General features: G+C 45.0%; 1 protein-coding gene across 1 annotated transcript in view; it reads left to right on the forward strand.

The window, feature by feature from the left end:
• The first annotated feature begins 6695 nt into the window (after positions 1 to 6695).
• The window catches only part of LOC121541372 (thrombospondin type-1 domain-containing protein 1), a 51945-nt gene continuing 45387 nt past the window's right edge, over positions 6696 to 13253 (forward strand). The window contains exon 1 of the mRNA XM_045207953.1: positions 6696 to 6852. The gene's annotated coding sequence lies outside the window, so the exon portion shown is untranslated. The remainder of the gene's footprint in view (positions 6853 to 13253) is intronic.

The following is a 13253-nucleotide window of genomic DNA, read 5'->3' on the forward strand; positions in this document are numbered from 1 at the left end:
GGCTGGGAGCGTGGCAGCACGTGGTGTAACCCAGATTAGATTAGCCTGCTGTGTGGGTCATCAGTTAAATTAATGGATTAAACTTAACTGGGAGGAAACCTGAAGACGTTGACCTGGAGTAAATCAAATCAAATGTTATTTGTCACATGCTCCGAGTACAACAGGTGTAGGCCTTACAGTGAAATGTTTACTTACGAGCCCTTAACCAACAATGCAGTTCAAGAAATAGGGTTAAGAAAATATTTACTAAATAAACAAACGTTTTTTTTTTTTTTAAGTAACACAATAAAATAACAATACCGAGGCTATATACATGGGGTGCCGGTACCGAGTCAATGTGTGGGGGTACAGGTAAGTCGAGGTCATTTGTACATGTAGGTAGGGGTAAAAGTGACTAGCCAATCAGGATAGATAATAAACAGTAGTAGCAGCAGTGTTGGTAGTTGAGGGTAGAGGAGACCCTTGTAGAGAACTGTATGTTACACACACACACAAAGACACACACACACAAAGACACACAAAGACACACACACACACACACACACACACACACACACACACACAGTACAATGCAGTGGAAGGAAGCTATGACACACAAAGTCAGGGTTGGGGAGTAACTGATTATATTTAATATATATATTAAATGTAATCAGTTATATGACATACTGTCTACACTGAACAACAATATAAACGTAACATGTAAAGTGCTGGTCCCATGTTTCTTGAGCTGAAATAAAAGATCCCAGAAATTGTCCATATGCACAAAAAGCTTATTTCTCAAATTTTTTGGGGCACAAATTTGTTTACATCCCTGTTAGTAAGCATTTCACCTTTGCCAAGGTAATCCATCCATCTGGCAGGTGTGGCATATCAAGAAGCTGATTCAACAGCATGATCATTACACAGGTGCACCTTGTGCTGGGGACAATAAAAGGCCACTCTAAAATGTCTAGTTTTGTCACACAACACAATGCCACAGATGTCTAAGGTTTGAGGGAGTGTGCTATTGTATTTATTATGGATCCCCATTAGTTCCTGCCAAGGCAGCAGCTACTCTTCCTGGGGTTTATTATGGATCCCCATTAGTTCCTGCCAAGGCAGCAGCTACTCTTCCTGGGGTTTATTATGGATCCCCATTAGTTCCTGCCAAGGCAGCAGCTACTCTTCCTGGGGTTTATTATGGATCCCCATTAGTTCCTGCCAAGGCAGCAGCTACTCTTCCTGGGGTTTATTATGGATCCCCATTGGTTCCTGCCAAGGCAGCAGCTACTCTTCCTGGGGTTTATTATGGATCCCCATTAGTTCCTGCCAAGGCAGCAGCTACTCTTCCTGGGGTTTATTATGGATCCCCATTAGTTCCTGCCAAGGCAGCAGCTACTCTTCCTGGGGTTTATTATGGATCCCCATTAGTTCCTGCCAAGGCAGCGGCTACTCTTCCTGGGGTTTATTATGGATCCCCATTAGTTCCTGCCAAGGCAGCGGCTACTCTTCCTGGGGTTTATTATGGATCCCCATTAGTTCCTGCCAAGTCAGCAGCTACTCTTACTGGGGTTTATTATGGATCCCCATTAGTTCCTGCCAAGGCAGCAGCTACTCTTCCTGGGGTTTATTATGGATCCCCATTAGTTCCTGCCAAGGCAGCAGCTACTCTTCCTGGGGTTTATTATGGATCCCCATTAGTTCCTGCCAAGGCAGCAGCTACTCTTCCAGGGATCCCAACACATTAAGGCACTTATATTACACATAAAACAAAATATAAAACAGTACATCATATAACATTATTACACCACTACATATCTACAATACAAAATGTATAATACCACAATATTACAATGTATGTGTGTGCATGCGTTTGTCTTTACCTGTGTAAAGCTGGTTGAGAGAATGCCAAGAGTGTGCAAAGCTGTCATCAAGGAAAAGGGTGGCTACTTTGAAGAATCTCAAATATAAAATATATTTAGTTTAACACTTTTTTGGTTACTAAATGATTCCATATGTGTTATTTCATAGTTTTCATGTCTTCACTATTATTCTACAATGTAGAAAATAGTAAAAATTAAGAAAAACCCTGGAATGAGTAGGTGTGTCCAAACTTTTGACTGGTACTGTATATATATATATATATATATATATATATATATATACAGTTGAAGTTGGAAGTTTACATACACTTAGGTTGGAGTCATTAAAACTTGTTTTTCAACCACTGCACACATTTCTTGTTAACAAACTATAGTTTTGGCAAGTCGGTTAGGACATCTACTTTGTGCATGACACAAGTAATTTTTCCAACAATTGTTTACAGACAGATTATTTCACTTATAATTCACTGTATCACAATTCCAGTGGGTCAGAAGTTTACATACACTAAGTTGACTGTGCCTTTAAACAGCTTGGAAAATACCAGAAGATCATGTCATGGCTTTAGAAGCTTCTGATAGGCTAATTGACATCATTTGAGTCAATTGGAGGTGTACCTGTGGATGTATTTCAAGGCCTACCTTCAAACTCAGTGCCTCTTTGCTTGACATCATGGGGAAATCAAAATAAATCAGCCAATACCTAAGGGGAAAAAATGGTAGACCCCCACAAGTCTGGTTCATCCTTGGGAACAATTTACAAACACCTGAAGGTACCATATAAACACCATGGGACCACGCAGCCGTCATACCACTCAGGAAGGAGACACGTTCTGTTCCACCTGAGGGAGTCTGACCACCAATCAGAGACCACTATGATGACACACCAGATAATGACCACCAATCAGAGACCACTATGATGACACACCAGATGATGACCACCAATCAGAGACCACTATGATGACACACCAGATGATAATGACCACCAATCAGAGACCAATATGATGACACACCAGATGATGACCACCAATCAGAGACCACTATGATGACACACCAGATGATGACCACCAATCAGAGACCACTATGATGACACATCAGATGATGACCACCAATCAGAGACCACTATGATGACACACCAGATGATGACCACCAGTCAGAGACCACTATGATGACACACCAGATGATGACCACCAATCAGAGACCACTATGATGACACACCAGATGATGACCACCAATCAGAGACCAATATGATGACACACCAGATGATGACCACCAATCAGAGACCACTATGATGACACACCAGATGATGACCACCAATCAGAGACCACTATGATGGATTCTAAGGCCTCTTAAGGGGAAAGTCATCCAACAGTAACGGAAAGTAGTCAGATTATGATACTGAGTTTGGTAAAACAAAAGTTGCGTTACTAATTAAAATGTTGGACATGTAACTGTAATGTATTACATTTAGACAGTAACCTACCCAACCCTGACAACCATAGCCATGTAATGTTAACCAGTTGTAACTAGTAACTGTAATGGATTACATGTAGACAGTAACCTACCCAACCCTGACAACCATAGCCATGTAATGCTAACCAGTTGTAACTAGTAACTGTAATGGATTACATGTAGACAGTAACCTACCATCCCGACAACCATAGCCATGTAATGCTAACCAGTTGTAACTAGTAACTGTAATGGATTACATGTAGACAGTAACCTACCCAACCCTGACAACCATAGCCATGTAATGCTAACCATGTAGACAGTAACCCTGACAACCATAGCCATGTAATGCTAACCATGTAGACAGTAACCCTGACAACCATAGCCATGTAATGCTAACCCTAGATTTAGTGTTGACAGGGATAGATACTATTAACCATAGCCATGTAATGCTAACCAGTTGTAACTAGTAACTGTAATGGATTACATGTAGACAGTAACCTACCCAACCCTGACAACCATAGCCATGTAATGTTAACCAGTTGTAACTAGTAACTGTAATGCTAACCAGTTAGACAGTAACCTACCCAACCCTGCACACAGTACAGTGGCTCTGTTGTTTAAAGGTGCCCTTATAGACTGACCCTCTTTGTTCTCCTTATAGATCTAGACCCCTTTGTCTCTTATAGAACAGACCCTAGGCTTTGTTCTCATATAGACTGACCCCCTTTGTTCTCCTTATAGACTGACCCCTTTGTTCTCCTTATAGACTGACCCCTTTGTTCTCCTTATAGACAGACCCCTTTGTTCTCCTTATAGACAGACCCCTTTGTTCTCCTTATAGACTGACCCCTTTGTTCTCCTTATAGACTGACCCCTTTGTTCTCCTTATAGACAGACCCCTTTGTTCTCCTTATAGACAGACCCCTTTGTTCTCCTTATAGACAGACCCCTTTGTTCTCCTTATAGACAGACCCCTTTGTTCTCCTTATAGACTGACCCCTTTGTTCTCCTTATAGACTGACCCCTTTGTTCTCCTTATAGACAGACCCCTTTGTTCTCCTTATAGACAGACCCCTTTGTTCTCCTTATAGACAGACACCTTTGTTCTCCTTATAGACTGACCCCTTTGTTCTCCTTATAGACTGACCCCTTTGTTCTCCTTATAGACTGACCCCTTTGTTCTCCTTATAGACAGACCCCTTTGTTCTCCTTATAGACAGACCCCTTTATTCTCCTTATAGACATACCCCTTTGTTCTCCTTATAGACTGACCCCTTTGTTCTCCTTATAGACTGACCCCTTTGTTCTCCTTATAGACAGACCCCTTTGTTCTCCTTATAGACAGACCCCTTTGTTCTCCTTATAGACAGACCCCTTTGTTCTCCTTATAGACTGACCCCTTTGTTCTCCTTATAGACTGACCCCTTTATTCTCCTTATAGACTGACCCCTTTGTTCTCCTTATAGACATACCCCTTTGTTCTCCTTATAGACAGACCCCTTTGTTCTCCTTATAGACAGACCCCTTTGTTCTCCTTATATCTGGTACTGGTACTCCCTGTATATAGCTCCACATTGATCTGGTACTCCCTGTATATAGCTCCACATTGATCTGGTACTCCCTGTATATAGCTCCACATTGATCTGGTACTTCCTGTATATAGCTCCACATTGATCTGGTACTTCCTGTATATAGCTCCACATTGATCTGGTACTTCCTGTATATAGCTCCACATTGATCTGGTACTTCCTGTATATAGCTCCCTGTGTATTCTGTAGCTCCATTCTTGTGTATTTTATTTTATCCTCGTGTTACTATTTATTCATGTTGTTACTCTGCATCGTTGGGAAAGGTTCCAAAGCATTTCTCTGTAAAGTCTACTCCAGTTGTAGTCGCTGCATGTGATACGGAAAATGTGATTTGATTTGTAACTATTCCCCAGGTCATTCCCCAGGTCATTCCCCAGGTCATTCACCAGGTCATTCACCAGGTCATTCCCCAGGTCATTCCCCAGGTCATTCCCCAGGTCATTCACCAGGTCATTCCCCAGGTCATTCCCCAGGTCATTGCTGTAGATAATGTGTTCTCAGTCAATTTACCTGGTAAAATACATAACACACACACACACACACACACGCAGTGTATAAAGTACACACACACACACACGTACGCACACAAATACACACACACACATACACACACAGTGTGTAAAACACATATGTACACACACAAATAACACACACACACACACACACACACACACACACACACACACACACAGTGTATGAAGCTGACATCCTCCTAGTCTGGTCCTCTGTGATCTTGTTGTGCCAGCGGGTGGAGTCTGTCATATAATCATATCATAACTGAGTGCTCCGGCCATTATTCAATAATGTCATTAAGGTACAGGAGGCAGTGTAGTTGCCCTGTAACCTCAGTCGATGGTTCACGCCCCGTTTCAGCTGTTCCCCCATCAAATCGCTACATTTAGGCCTATACGGCCACTGCCGGCTCCAGAATGATTTGTCTGGGTGGGCAGTCAGAAAATGTTTAGCTGTTTCAAAGCTTGTTTCAAAGCTTGCTTACTGCAATTTAACAGTTAAACCTGAGTCAGGCAGTGCCCTACCCTGCAACCCCCCCACTAGAGCCGGCCTCGGCCTGTCTGCTTCCCCGGGTGCCTGTCTGTTGCGTTGAACTCTTTGACGGCCTCATGGGTTCTTAGATGATACTGGGACTTATAGTTAACGTATAGGGCTATAAATCTCTGTTAGTCAGTGTTGTATAACCCTGATGGTATCTCTGGTACAGGTTATAGCCTGATGGCTCCTCAGTGATTCAACGCCTAAACGTTTATCTGAAGTGTTCAGGTAGGCTTCAGCATTACTCTGCAGCGCTCAAGACATCCTAAAGGGGGGAGTGCTTATTCTGTGTGCTGAGTATTTTCCTTGGAACTCAATATGAGCTATGGGCATTTCTTGGGTACTTAATACAACCTACAGTATATTTCCTGCTTTTATTACCCTCATAAAATATGCAAAAAAAAAAAAAGCCTTTGTCATTTAAGTCATGTAGTCTGTCTTTGTATTCATCTTTAAACTTTTACTTCTGTTCGTGGCTCAAACTTTGAGCACTGTGTTTGATCTACACATGAATTTAAACACAACGGATTGAGCGCACGTAGGACCGCGTGCAGCCTCATAGGTTCTTAATACCGCAATGAGCCGTGTATAATTGGCGGTACAGAGGACGAGCGGCACCGGAATGCGCGGTCACCCTGGCTCTGCTCCGTCCGCTCACTGCACGGACGCGCGCAAAGGGATTGCCTTTGCTTTCCCTCTCCCTCCCTCCCTCTCTCTCTCTCTGTGCTGCTCCTTCTCTCTCTGAAGTTGATCCGCAATCGAACGGCTGATCTGACGTTAATCAATCATCTGTGGACGTTGATGATCAGAAATTGACGGAATGACGTTTCCATGGATGAGTCGAGACGTTTGATGGAGTTTTCGTTGAGAATAATCAATGCCTTGCTGAGTCTACAGGAAATGTAAGTACGCAAATGTGGTCATAGTCAATCGAGAATGACAGGTAGCCTACAAAGTGTCTGCCAACCCCTTTGGAATAAACCTGACTTAATTTGAAAATGAATTAGCCTAACTGTGGTCATAATAGCCTGAGGGACAGAAAGCCTCACATTTCTAAATGTTTCTTCTATTAATTTGAGCAAACATTGAGAAAACATTAGGCTATATGTTATGTAGGCTAATGTCCTAATGAGCTTAAGGTGATAGTTCGGGATTTTGGCAATGACCCACTGGGCACACACTGGTTGAATCAACGTTGTTTCCACGTCATTGTTGAACCAATGGCGAACAGAAGTTGAATTGAGCAGTGGAGAGGCCCTTTATCTGCTTCCCCCAAGAGTCAGATGAACTCCTGGACACCGTTTTCATTTAGACTATCTGCATCCAGTATGAAGGAAGACAGTTTCGCGAGCCAATGCTAACTAGTGTTAGCACAATGACTGGAAGTGTATAGGAACCACTAGCATGCTAGCCAGGGCTGTCACCAGACTTTCATAATATTCGGGGCTCAGTCCTGAAGACCAGGGGTTTGTGGGGTCCAAGGAAAAAAATAGTTTCCTGCAATTCTACATGACTGGAGACATTACAATAATATTTTTTTATACCACAAAAATGATGAAAATGACAAGCTACTCTGTCATTTACATACTGAGATCAATTCAACCAACGTGTCTTAAAAGAGTGGAGGAAAAGAGTGGATGCACAGATCTCAGGCCTACAATATGAGGAGGAAATTATAGCCAACCAACTCTCCAGTGGCACTCACCTGTTCAAACTGATTTTTTTTCCCCCGCAATTGTATTTTGAAATATTGCGAAATACCTTGTAGCTGCTGCCTGCTGTTCATTGACAGCCACAACTCAACAATCATCTGTTTTATATTTGTCTGCTCAATGACGGGATTCCAGACTGTAGACTAGGCCTTGTGACAAAACACTTATCTACAGCAATGTTAAATACGCTATTGCTCCTCTGTGGCTAAATTATGCTGGTGTAGTATTTTCAATGATTTCATTTATTTTTCTATAGAGACAGGAATAATTATATATTTGTTTATCTGCACCTCTTCCCGCAGTGCTGTGTTTTCTTCCATGCACTGTGCTCTCCCCAAGGCCAAATAATCAACACTTCTTATTATTAATTCAATCGATTGTGGTCAGTAACCCCATATGAGGTTATAGTCTAGGTAGGCCTACTGTTAACAATACTATTTAAAATAATCTATCAGCAAGTAGCCTACAATTTACAAGAGAATAGATTCAGTAAGTCAATGAAGCTAATCGTGTGTACAAATGTGTATTCACCTCAATAGGCTAAGTGACTGAAATGCATCAGGGAAGCTCAGGAAAACATCAGGGAAGCTCAGGAAAACACCAGGGAAGCTCAGGAAAACATCAGGGAAGCTCAGGAAAACATCAGGGAAGCTCAGGAAAACATCAGGGAAGCTCAGGAAAACACCAGGGAAGCTCAGGAAAACACCAGGGAAGCTCAGGAAAACACCAGGGAAGCTCAGGAAAACACCAGGGAAGCTCAGGAAAACACCAGGGAAGCTCAGGAAAACATCAGGGAAGATCATCAGGTAGGCTATAGGCCTAATGCGTGTGTAAAGAATATCTGCATTGCTTTCAATTGTTAGACTGATGATCATGAGCACTCACCTCAACATAGCTAACATATTCCAGCCTAATTGTGACCAAATATCCAAACGCAGATTCAGTGAAAACAAAAATCTGACATTGATTGATTTATCAAGATGCGTTCCCATGCTTGACTCAAAGCAATGAAGCTGTCCCAATCAAAAACGGTGCTGGAATTATCAGTTGACCACACATGGAAATCACTTTACATTTATCACATTAGTCACATTAGTCTCCTGAGTGGCGCAGTGGTCTAAGGCACTGCATCGCAGTGCTAACTGTGCTACTAGAGATCCTGGTTCGAATCCAGGCTCTGTCGCAGCCGGCCGCGACCGGGAGACTCATGGGCGGCGCACAATTGGCCCAGCGTCGTCCAGGGTAGGGGAGGGAATGGCCGGCAGGGATGTAGCTCAGTTGATAGAGCATGGCGTTTGCAACGCCAGGGTTGTGGGTTCGTTTCCCATGGGGGGCCAGTATAAAAAAAAAAAAAAAAATGTATTCACTAACTGTAAGTCGCTCTGGATAAGAGCGTCTGCTAAATGACTAAAATGTAAATGTAATGTATCATAGCCAGTGGTGTAGTGATATTTATTTAGCACTGCACCACAAAACGTGAGACAGCACCATTCTGAGAAGTGGCGGAGCGTCGCCCTGCAGTGCACCGGCAGCACTGCACCCCTGATTATAACGGTTGGATGCCTTCAGGAGTCACCCCTGATTATAACGGTTGGATGCCTTCAGGAGTCACCCCTGATTATAACGGTTGGATGCCTTCAGGAGTCACCCCTGATTATAACGGTTGGATGCCTTCAGGAGTCACCCCTGATTATAACGGTTGGATGCCTTCAGGAGTCACCCCTGATTATAACGGTTGGATGCCTTCAGGAGTCACCCCTGATTATAACGGTTGGATGCCTTCAGGAGTCACCCCTGATTATAACGGTTGGATGCCTTCAGGAGTCACCCCTGATTATAACGGTTGGATGCCTTCAGGAGTTTCAGCTAACCACAGCTCTATGAGCTAAGTGGCGCATTCAGTTGACTACATTATTATTATTTTTTACACCATTGCAGCAGCGCAAAATATTCGGGGCTGACCCAACATCATTCGGGGCTAAAGCTCCGAAAGCCAGGTCCAGGTGACGTCCATGATGCTATCTGTTCCCAAAAACGTCCAGTCATTGCGTAACGCTAGTAAGAGATGCAGAGACATGGTATCCACGAGTTCATCTGACTGAGGAAGTAGATAAAGGGCCTCGTTGGGGAAGGAGATAAAGGGCCTCGTTGGGGAAGGAGATAAAGGGCCTCGTTGGGGAAGGAGATAAAGGGCCTCGTTGGGGAAGGAGATAAAGGGCCTCGTTGGGGAAGGAGATAAAGGGCCTCGTTGGGGAAGGAGATAAAGGGCCTCGTTGGGGAAGGAGATAAATGGCCTCGTTGGGGAAGGAGATAAAGGGCCTCGTTGGGGAAGGAGATAAAGGGCCTCGTTGGGGAAGGAGATAAAGGGCCTCGTTGGGGAAGGAGATAAAGGGCCTCGTTGGGGAAGGAGATAAAGGGCCTCGTTGGGGAAGGAGATAAAGGGCCTCGTTGGGGAAGGAGATAAAGGGCCTCATTGGGGAAGGAGATAAAGGGCCTCGTTGGGGAAGGAGATAAAGGGCCTCGTTGGGGAAGGAGATAAAGGGCCTCGTTGGGGAAGGAGATAAAGGGCCTCGTTGGGGAAGGAGATAAAGGGCCTCGTTGGGGAAGGAGATAAAGGGCCTCGTTGGGGAAGGAGATAAAGGGCCTCGTTGGGGAAGGAGATAAAGGGCCTCGTTGGGGAAGGAGATAAATGGCCTCGTTGGGGAAGGAGATAAAGGGCCTCGTTGGGGGAAGGAGATAAAGGGCCTCGTTGGGGAAGGAGATAAAGGGCCTCGTTGGGGAAGGAGATAAATGGGCCTCGTTGGGGAAGGAGATAAAGGGCCTCGTTGGGGAAGGAGATAAATGGCCTTGTTGGGGAAGGAGATAAAGGGCCTCGTTGGGGAAGGAGATAAATGGCCTCGTTGGGGAAGGAGATAAAGGGCCTCGTTGGGGAAGGAGATAAAGGGCCTCGTTGGGGGAAGGAGATAAAGGGCCTCGTTGGGGAAGGAGATAAAGGGCCTTGTTGGGGAAGGAGATAAAGGGCCTCGTTGGGGAAGGAGATAAAGGGCCTCGTTGGGGAAGGAGATAAAGGGCCTCGTTGGAGAAGGAGATAAATGGCCTCGTTGGGGAAGGAGATAAATGGCCTCGTTGGGGAAGGAGATAAATGGCCTCGTTGGGGAAGGAGATAAATGGCCTCGTTGGGGAAGGAGATAAATGGCCTCGTTGGGGAAGGAGTAAATGGCCTCGTTGGGGAAGGAGATAAAGGGCCTCGTTGGGGAAGGAGATAAAGGGCCTTGTTGGGGAAGGAGATAAAGGGCCTCGTTGGGGAAGGAGATAAAGGGCCTCGTTGGGGAAGGAGATAAAGGGCCTCGTTGGGGAAGGAGATAAATGGCCTCGTTGGGGAAGGAGATAAATGGCCTCGTTGGGGAAGGAGATAAATGGCCTCGTTGGGGAAGGAGATAAAGGGCCTCGTTGGGGAAGGAGATAAATGGCCTCGTTGGGGAAGGAGATAAATGGCCTCGTTGGGGAAGGAGATAAATGGCCTTGTTGGGGAAGGAGATAAATGGCCTCGTTGGGGAAGTCCTGAACTATACCTTTAAGTTACAAAAGGTTGTACATGCCTCACCATGTAGGTTGTGATCAGCCTATAGACTGATGGGATGTTATAGTGGACATGGACAGTGATGTGTGTGTGTGTGTGTGTGTGTGTGTGTGTGTGGGTGGCAGGGGGAAACTTGGAGTCAGTGGGTTTTGTTGGACACACAACAGCAGAGTTGGCCTGTGAGCAGAGTTGGCCTGTGAGCAGAGTTGGCCTGTGTGTGTGTGTGTAGCAGGGGAGGCTGGTGGGAGGAGGTGTAGGAGGACGGGCTCATTGCAATGACTGGAATGGAATAATGGAATGGTATCAAACACATCAAACCAATGGAAACCACATGTTTGACTCCGTTGCATTGATTCCATTACAGCCATTACAATGAGCCCGTCCTCCTATAGCTCCTCCCACCACCAGCCTCCTCTGTTGTGTAGAGTTGGCTGGCTCGCTCTGTTTCATACCAGACAACAGCCTTTACTCCTCATCTACTAGACAATGTGAGTGTTCCCAGGGCCTTGTAGATAAATATAATAGCAAAGTAAACAGCAATATGTGTTTCTGCTGCTGTTGTCATTGGGAATGTATGTAATATGATCAGTCCAACTAGGCTTACTAGTAGCAATGGTAATAACTTAGGCTACCTGAGAATAATGGTACCTGTCAACTCTGAATCTCTGATTCACCTCATAGACTTGTAGAAAAGTATTTGAGCAGGAGATAGAGATTGGGTGGGGTGGGGTGGGGGTGGGGGGTTGGAGGGGGGGGGGGGCAGAGAATGAGATAGCTATAGGTCCCCAGGCTTCAACACCAGTTGGGCAGGTTTTTATAACTGCTGAATATGATTTGGTCTTCTGTTTTGTACATTCAGCCTGAACATGATCGTGACTTTCCACTTTCCAACAAGTACTGGTCCTGTACAACCAGCAGAACCATTACTTAAAGATGCACTCTCAAACGTTTGTATAATTTCAGTCAGTAGTTCTGAAGTAGCGCTCGAAAGCCTTAACCGGTCCCTGAAAATAAATCGCATTCTACGTCACGATGTGCAGATCTGTGTAGTGTAACACAGGGCAGGCCTTCTTCTTTTGCTGTGCAACTCGTCAATGTGCATCTTGCTAGCTGTCACTCAAATGCCGAAAAAAATAAAAAAATAAAAGTCACTTTCAAACTATGGATTTTGTGGCTAATCAAGGTAAAACAGTAATTCTGCTCATAGATTATTCATGTATGAACTACACATGGACACATCCAGCCCAAAGTGGGAGGTTTAACAAAAATACTTTATGTAGTCGCCAAAGTTCCAGAGAATGTCTTTAATGAATTCCCTTGGGTTACTGTGAGACTGAGATACAGACACCGTGCTCAGCCCCCTCCTGTACCGTGCTCAGCCCCCTCCTGTACTCCCTGTTCACCCATGACTGCGTGGCCGCGCACGTCTCCAACTCAATCATTATATGCCATTTAGCAGACGCTTTTATCCAAAGCGACTTACAGTCATGTGCGCATACATTTTTACATATGGGTGGTCCCGGGGATCGAACCCACTACCCTGGCGTTTACAAGCGCCACGCTCTACCAATTGAGCTACAGAGGACCACATCAAGTCTTCTGATGACGCAACAGCGGTAGGCCTGATTACCGACGAGACCGCCTACAGGGAGGTGGTGAGAGCCCTGGCGGAGCGGTGCCAGGAAAATAACCTCTCCCTCAATGTCAACAAAACGAAGGAGCTGATCATGGACTACAGGAGACAGGAGAGAGAACCCCTATCCACATCAACGGGGCCGCAGTGGAGACGGTCAAAAGCTTCAAGTTCCTCGGCGTGCACATCACTGACAAGGTGAAATGGTCCCTTGTCTTGGCTCATAAGACCCTCACAGACTTCTACAGATGTACCATTGAGACCATCCTGTCTGGCTGTATCACCGCCTGGTATGGCAATTACACCGTCCGCAACAGCAGGGCTCTTCAGAGGGTGGTGTGGTAAGCTCAACGCATCATCGGGGTCACACTGCCAGCT

This window comes from Coregonus clupeaformis, chromosome 27, assembly GCF_020615455.1.
Source record: "Coregonus clupeaformis isolate EN_2021a chromosome 27, ASM2061545v1, whole genome shotgun sequence".
In the NCBI taxonomy this organism is placed as follows: Eukaryota; Metazoa; Chordata; class Actinopteri; order Salmoniformes; family Salmonidae; genus Coregonus; species Coregonus clupeaformis.